Raw genomic sequence first — 8,065 nt, 5'->3', positions numbered from 1 at the left:
GATGTCCTTAGGTTGGTTAAGTTTAAGTAGTTCTAAGTTCAAGGGGACTGCTGACCTCAGATGTTGAGTCACACAGTGCTCAGGGCCATTTGAACCATATTGTCAATGCATATACTGAAAGCTGCAGGCATTATACATGACTTTATTAATAGAAAATTTCTCTATCGCCAGACACACAAAATTTGGCCAGGTTTATCAACTTTCAACTATTTTGACAACAAATATTCTAAGGTTTTTGAGTGACTGGTGAGTTTAATTGACCTGTAACATACAAATCAAGCAGTTAAATAGTGTCATAGGTTTAACACGTCATGATGTAATTACGTGATACTTACATAATTTGCAAATTGCGGGATGAAAATGTTTCGTTATTACTGTAAAAAAGCGAAATTCTATATTTTTATTCTCTTCTCTTATTTTAGTAGATAGAACAATCACCCTGCTTTCACTAAAAAAATTTTAAGACCTCACAAATTAGCTTAACTGGAAATTAAATTTTTTATTTTTTAATATTTAGTAGAGGGACAAGATCCAGAAATTTATTTTTTATTGGAATAAAAAGAAAAAATACTTCCACGTTCAGCAGATTTAGATTTATTTTTAAAGGTCTCACCAAGAGACCAAGGAAAGGCAAATAATAATGTCTGGAAGAAGCAATAAGGAGGCATGATGAGTAATCATATGTAGACCCGCAGTACCAAAGGCCTAATGCAAATGGTTCCATGAGCAGTGAAAAAGATGAGAAATGTTGTGGCTGTGCCGGCCGGTGTGGCCGAGCGGTTCTAGGCGCTACAGTCTGGAACCGCGCGACCGCTAAGTTCACAGGTTCGAATCCTGCCTCGGGCATGGTTGTGTGATGACCTTAGGTTAGTTAGGTTTAAGTAGTTCTAAGTTCTAGGGAACTGATGGCCTTAGATGTCAAGTCCCATAGTGCTCAGAGTCTTTTTCTGTTTTGTTTTATTTTGGCTGTTTGCAGCCAGAGGCACGTCCTTCCATTTCTGTCACATTCATGTGTTATGAGTTTTCAGCACAGTTTGCAGTGTTTCAAATTACGGGATATATCATTCTCGATGTACCAGCTGGTATTGCATTCAAACGGCCACTCCCATCACGGAATTTTTGACAAAGAAAGGCATTCCTGTTGTTCCACAGCCCCCTTATGCATCGAATCTGAGTTCTTTCGACTTTATTTTCAGAAGTCGAAAAAGTCTTAAAACGACTCCATTTTGTGACTGGCGGACTTCCAGAAGAATCTGACCGAGATGTTGAAGGCTCCACCAGTTGGAGGCTATCAGTTATGCTACTGAGACTGGGAACAACGACTCCGAATTGTACAGCTGCCGAGAATAACTGTTTCGAATGGGACACTACTGCTGTTTGAAAAAAAAAAAAAAAAGAAACTGTGATAGATAAAAAATCTGTCTTATTACTTTTATTATGAACCTCGTGCTCTTCTGTAATTGTGTTTGTGTTCCACCATAATTTCACAAATGTCGATTCTTAACGAACTATAATATACCACTCATATACATTTCTGATGCGTTGACAACACAGTAATGGTCTTTCGGTAAATAGCTGAAACGCTGATGATAAAGCTGTGCTTCGAAATGTATACTGGTGACGTAAACTAACTACTGAAAAGTCTGTAGACGGACTTTACTAGAGTAAAATTATTAATTTATATCGCAGCCTCTAGTTACAAAGAAACTAATACAGCAAGTTTTATAGTAGGCTTGTGTGTCATCGATTTAAGTTTAAAATTACTTAATAAAAAGCCATATTTATATTATTGACGAAAATAATCCTGCAGATATTTGTATAAGTATCCAAAATGGTCCTGTACCTCACTGAAATAAAAATCCTGGAAACACTGAAATCTGTTACGACTCACAGGAATACTAAATATTTCCGATCCACAGAGTGGTATAGCAGAACATAACAGAAATGAAGACAAAATATTTCATTTCTTGAATACTAGTAATACAGATGTTGTTAAAACTCACCCAAGCTACTGTATTTCTAATATCATGCAAAAAGTGTAGTTTGCATCAGCATCTAATAAATCAGGATGAAGCAGTAGCTACATACTTTCTTGTAACTCTCTCAGAAAACCCACTTATACTAGAACACGATTAATTAATGTAGGTACACAATATAAGTGGTGTCACACTCATCTATGAGTCGATGTGGTGTGTATGAGCACACACTGTATATACTGACAGGAAAAGTGACACGCATTTCATTATAAGCGTATTGTTAATTGACGGATTTGTCATGTAACTACAGGTAACTGAAAAGACAAAACTTATTTCTGTAAATAGTAGAAATTGAACAGATGCATCTAATTACAATAGGCATAATATAAGGAAAGGAGAAGAGGTTACACGCACAAAAATGGAATAAACTTCCAGGTTATAGTCATAAATGAATACTGCTGTTAAGATATTTTATTTCTCACAGTCTAAAGGCCCACAACTAAATTTTTATTCAACTACACCAGGCAATTACAGTTATAATAATACTTAGTAAAAACAGCCAGGAAGTTACTGTGAGTGCACATTTCAATATTAATTTCATCTTGCATAATACTGACTGCACTAATGTCAGCAATCTTTCACGAAACAGATGAACTCCATACTAAACGGTTTGACTGATGGTCGTATGGGAGCAAAACAGTACCTTCATCAATCATGTTCAGTCAATGAAAAGAAGAAGTAGGGAAAAGAAGGGTAAAGTGGACAGGTTGGAAAAAGTGGCCATTGCTTATTTAATGTCTTCAACACTGCTGCTTCCTACAGAGAAGTGGCCAAACCAGCCGTAATCGATACCATTAGTGTTGTCAGAGCCGTTGCCAAAGTAAGCTTTCTTCATTATCTTTCTGTGAAAAGATTTTGGTTTTTCAGTCGTTTGATGTATATTAAGTCACTCGTATTACTTTATTTACGTCACTCATATGTAGTGTTGTGGCGTATCAAGACAGCCACGCCACTCGGAAGTAGCCGAAATGCACGCGTTACACACGCCGGCTGGCGTGAGGTCTGAAACAGGATACGTAATGAATGCTATAAAGAAAAGTACGTAGCTTCTGTAATACTTAACTTTAATCCATCATTTGTATAGAGCATTCTTGATTATACAAGTGAGACTGTCTCTAGAATTGGTTAATGGCGCCTTGCTAGGTCGTAACCATGGACTTAAATGGTTCAAATGGCTCTGAGCACTATGGGACTTAACATCTATGGTCATCAGTCCCCTAGAACTTAGAACTACTTAAACCTAACTAACCTAAGGACAGCACACAACACCCAGCCATCACGAGGCAGAGAAAATCCCTGACCCCGCCGGGAATCGAACCCGGGAACCCGGGCGTGGGAAGCGAGAACGCTACCGCACGACCACGAGATGCGGGCGCCATAGACTTAGCTGAAGACTATTCTAACTGTCTCTCGGCAAATGAGAGAAAGGCTTCGTCAGTGTAGTCGCTAGCAAAGTCGTCGTACAATTGGGGGGAGTGCTAGTACGTCTCTCTAGACCTGCCGTGTGGTGGCGCTCGGTCTGCAATTACTGACAGTGGCGACACGCGGGTCCGACATGTACTAATGGACCGCGGACGATTTAAAGCTACCACCTAGCAAGTGTGGTGTCCGGCGGTGACACCACATGTAGAGCAATAGGTCTTTTGCGAGGTCACTGTTCATGCAGTGTCTCTTGGCTTACAAATATAAGTCACTGTCGTTTCCTTCGTGTGAACCAGTGATACGGACACCGCGTTCGATGGGGAAACTGGCCACGCTACACGTCGGCAAAAGTGGCCAAGGTGACGACTCTTCCCGACAGACAGACACTATTCCCTACAATTCATTTTCTGTCTGCCTGTCCCAATGACAATTAGTTAATTCCATAGTTTCTGCAGAGTATACTGCAGGGTTATTACAAATGATTGAAGCGATTTCACAGCTCTACAATAACTTTATTATTTGAGATATTTTCACAATGCTTTGCACACACATACAAAAACTCAAAAAGTTTTTTTAGGCATTCACAAATGTTCGATATGTGCCCCTTTAGTGATTCGGCAGACATCAAGCCGATAATCAAGTTCCTCCCACACTCGGCGCAGCATGTCCCCATCAATGAGTTCGAAAGCATCGTTGATGCGAGCTCGCAGTTCTGGCACGTTTCTTGGTAGAGGAGGTTTAAACACTGAATCTTTCACATAACCCCACAGAAAGAAATCGCATGGGGTTAAGTCGGTAGAGCGTGGAGACCATGACATGAATTGCTGATCATGATCTCCACCACGACCGATCCATCGGTTTTCCAATCTCCTGTTTAAGAAATGCCGAACATCATGATGGAAGTGCGGTGCAGCACCATCCTGTTGAAAGATGAAGTCGGCGCTGTCGGTCTCCAGTTGTGGCATGAGCCAATTTTCCGCGGACTACGCGTGAAACTTGCCAGCACGCGTTCAACCGTTTCTTCGCTCACTGCAGGCCGACCCGTTGATTTCCCCTTACAGAGGCATCCAGAAGCTTTAAACCGCGCATACCATCGCCGAATGGAGTTAGCAGGTGGTGGATCTTTGTTGAACTTCGTCCTGAAGTGTCGTTGCACTGTTATGACTGACTGACGTAAGTGCATTTCAAGCACGACATACGCTTTCTCGGCTCCTGTCGCCATTTTTTCTCACTGCGCTCTCGAGCGCTCTGGTGGCAGAACCAGAAGTGCGGCTTCAGCCGAACAAAACTTTATGAGTTTTTCTACGTGTCTGTAGTGTGTCGTGACCATATGTCAATGAATGGAGCTACAGTGAATTTATGAAATCGCTTCAATCATTTGTAATAGCCCTGCATTTGAAGTTAAAACATCAGAGATCGTTTTATAAACGTAACTAATATCTGTGTACTGTTCTTCTGCAAGGGTTTCCAAGAGCTTCAAACAAAAAACATCCTAAAAAACAGAGCGACAAATGTGGCAGCCTGCTGCGATGCAAAAGGTAATTGAATCAGTAAAGAATAGTAACATGTCTTTCCCAGCAGCAGCAAAACAATTCAGTATTCCAGGTAATACGCTAAAACGAAAAGCTCTGGGGCAAAACAGAGGTGCAGTTGGCAGTAACAAGGTTATGCGGTGCTTAAGGGTAGTGTTCAGTGAAGAACAAGATCAAAATATCCTTAACGATATTTCTCAAATAGAAAAGCAATTTTATGGAATTACAGTGAATGGAGTAGCACTCCAGTTGGCAGGGCACAGCAAAATACAACATCGTTTCAACAAAGAGTCTGAAATGGCAGGCAAAGACTGGGTGGATAAGTTGTCAGAACTGTAAACTTTGTATGCCGTATATTGTGTGCTGTATGTGATGAGGAAGACATTTCTGAAAGTTTTTTTATGGAGTGTAGCCATGTATGGAAGTGAAACATGGGCGGTAAATAGTTTGGACAAGAAGAGAACAGAAGCTTTTGAAATGTGGTGCTACAGAAGAATGCTGAAGATTAGATGGGTAGATCACATAACTAATGAGGAAGTATTGAATAGGATTGGGGAGAAGAGAAGTTTGTGGCACAACTTGACCAGAAGAAGGGATCGGTTGGTAGGACATGTTCTGAGGCATCAAGGGATCACCAATTTAGTATTGGAGGGCAGCGTGGAGGGTAAAAATCGTAGGGGGAGACCAAGAGATGAATACACCAAGCAGATTCAGAAGGATGTAGGTTTCAGTAGGTACTGGGAGATGAAGAAGCTTGCACAGGATAGAGTAGCATGGAGATCTGCATCAAACTAGTCTCAGGACTGAAGACCACAACAACAACAACATGTGATGAGGACAATAACAACCTCATGAGATAATTTTCTACTTGACTTATTATTGTTTACAATGAAATGAACACCGTTAGCTGCTTACAGGCGTTGACATACGTCAAGAGGGACAGATGAAAATGTATGCCCTGACCGGGACTCAAACCCGGGACCTCCTGCTTACATGGCAGACGCTCTATCCATCTGAGCCACCGAGGACACAGAAGATAGCGCGACTGCAGGGATTTATCTCTGGCACGCCTCCCGCGAAACCCACATTCTCAACGTATTGTCCCGCACTACATTTGTAGTGCCCTCGCCCATTATACTCATTACTCGCGGCGCGTTGCCGATTCCCGTAAGAATTCGGGCACTGTTTGTGCATTCGCACAGAAGAAGAAGATAGTCAAGTGGCCGGTGAGCCTTGACTGTATATATACACTAAGATGGTATCTGTTCTTTTGGACATGTAAGCATAAGATCCCGGGTTCGAGTCCCGGTCGGGGCACACATTTTCATCTGTCCCCGTTGACGTATGTCAACGCCTGTAAGCAGCTAAGGGTGTTCATTTCATTGTAATTTCATTCTAACGAGCTGCATGTCCGAAAGAACAGATACCATCTTAGTGTATATTAATATTGTATCTCAGTGGATAAACTGTGAATGAAATAGATTGAAATAGTAAACCCATAATTAGTTGTTTTTTTTCTCTATTTACATCACTAGGTCTTGTTGACCTTTATGTGCCAACAGTGTACTGCAATACATTTCTTTCTCATTTGTATTATTGTCCGCCTAATAATATTCACCGGAGAAATAAGTAGTATAAGGCTACCCATTTTTGTTATAACTAAACAATCTATTTGTGATTGGTGGCCAAGGTCTGAGCAGGGTAGCCCATTAGGTACGGAGAAGTGGTCACTGTGTGAGCATTCAGAAGGACTTTTATGTATCCTCTAAAATATACTCTTACCTTATGTATAAATATTTGGGGTAATACCTGTCACCCTTGAAGTGAAACACGTCGCAATATATTCTACAAACTCATGTCATTCCTTCTCGTTTAGACGTTCCGTTCGCAACGCACCTTTCACCTCCACATTCATGTTTTGTAATCTTGTGCCCATTCTAGCGTTCCTCTCACTCTCCTTCTGGTTGCTTCTCTGCAGAAGTTTTCATTGATTAACCACACGGAACTAACGACGCACTGGGCCTCATTTGCCTTTACCATACTGATAATAAACTTCCCCTGTATATTTCGCACTAATGCTTCCGGTATATACAGGGTGGTCCATTGATAGTGACCGGGCCAAATATATCACGAAATAAACATCAAACGAAAAAATTACAAAGAACGAAATTCGTCTAGCTTGAACGGGGAAACAAGATGGCGCTATGGTTGGCTCACTAGATGGTGCTGCCATAGGTCAAACGGATATGAACTGCGATTTTTAAATAGGAACCCCCATTTTTTATTACATAATCGTGTAGTACGTAAAGAAATATGAATGTTTTAGTTGGACCACTTTTTTCGCTTTGTAATAGATGACGCTGTAATAGCCACAAAGGTATAAGTACGTGGTATCACGTAACATTCCGCCAGTGCGGACGGTATTTGCTTCGTGATACATTACCCGTGTTAAAATGGACCGTTTACCAATTGCGGAAAAGGTCGATATCGTGTTGATGTATGGCTATTGTGATCAAAATGCCCAATGGGAGTGTGCTATGTATGCTGTTCGGTATCCTGGACGACATCATCCAAGTGTCCGGACTGTTCACCGGATAGTTACGTTATTTAAGGAAACAGGAAGTGTTCAGCCACATGTGAAACCTCAACCACGACCTGCAACAAATGATGATGCCCAAGTAGGTGTTTTATCTGCTGTCGCGGCTAATCCGCCCATCAGTAGCAGACAAATTGCGCGAGAATCGGGAATCTCAAAACCGTCGGTGTTGAGAATGCTACATCAACATCGATTGCATCCGTACCATATTTCTATGCACCAGGAATTGCATGGCGACGACTTTGAACGTCATGTACAGTTCTGCCAGTGGGCACAAGAGAAATTACGGGACGATGACAGATTTTTTGCACGCGTTCTATTTAGCGACGAAGCGTCATTCACCAACAGCGGCAACGTAAACCGGCATAATATGCACTGTTGGGCAACGGAAAATCCACAATGGCTGCGACAAGTGGAACATCAGCGACCTTGGCGAGTTAATGTTATAGTGCGGCATTGTGGGAGGAAGGATAATCGGC

The 8,065-nt window shown here is 41.5% G+C and overlaps 1 non-coding gene across 1 annotated transcript; it reads right to left on the bottom strand.

Moving 5' to 3' along the window:
* Nucleotides 1-5,944: 5,944 nt before the first annotated feature.
* On the bottom strand, nt 5,945-6,019 carry Trnat-ugu (transfer RNA threonine (anticodon UGU)). Its single transcript has one exon. It is a non-coding gene; the product is annotated as a tRNA-Thr (tRNA).
* Between the last annotated feature and the right edge of the window lie 2,046 nt (nt 6,020-8,065).

This window comes from Schistocerca cancellata, chromosome 8 (assembly GCF_023864275.1).
Source record: "Schistocerca cancellata isolate TAMUIC-IGC-003103 chromosome 8, iqSchCanc2.1, whole genome shotgun sequence".
In the NCBI taxonomy this organism is placed as follows: Eukaryota; Metazoa; Arthropoda; class Insecta; order Orthoptera; family Acrididae; genus Schistocerca; species Schistocerca cancellata.
Note: the sequence above shows the minus strand (reverse complement) of the source record. Positions and strands in the feature narration are given on the sequence as shown.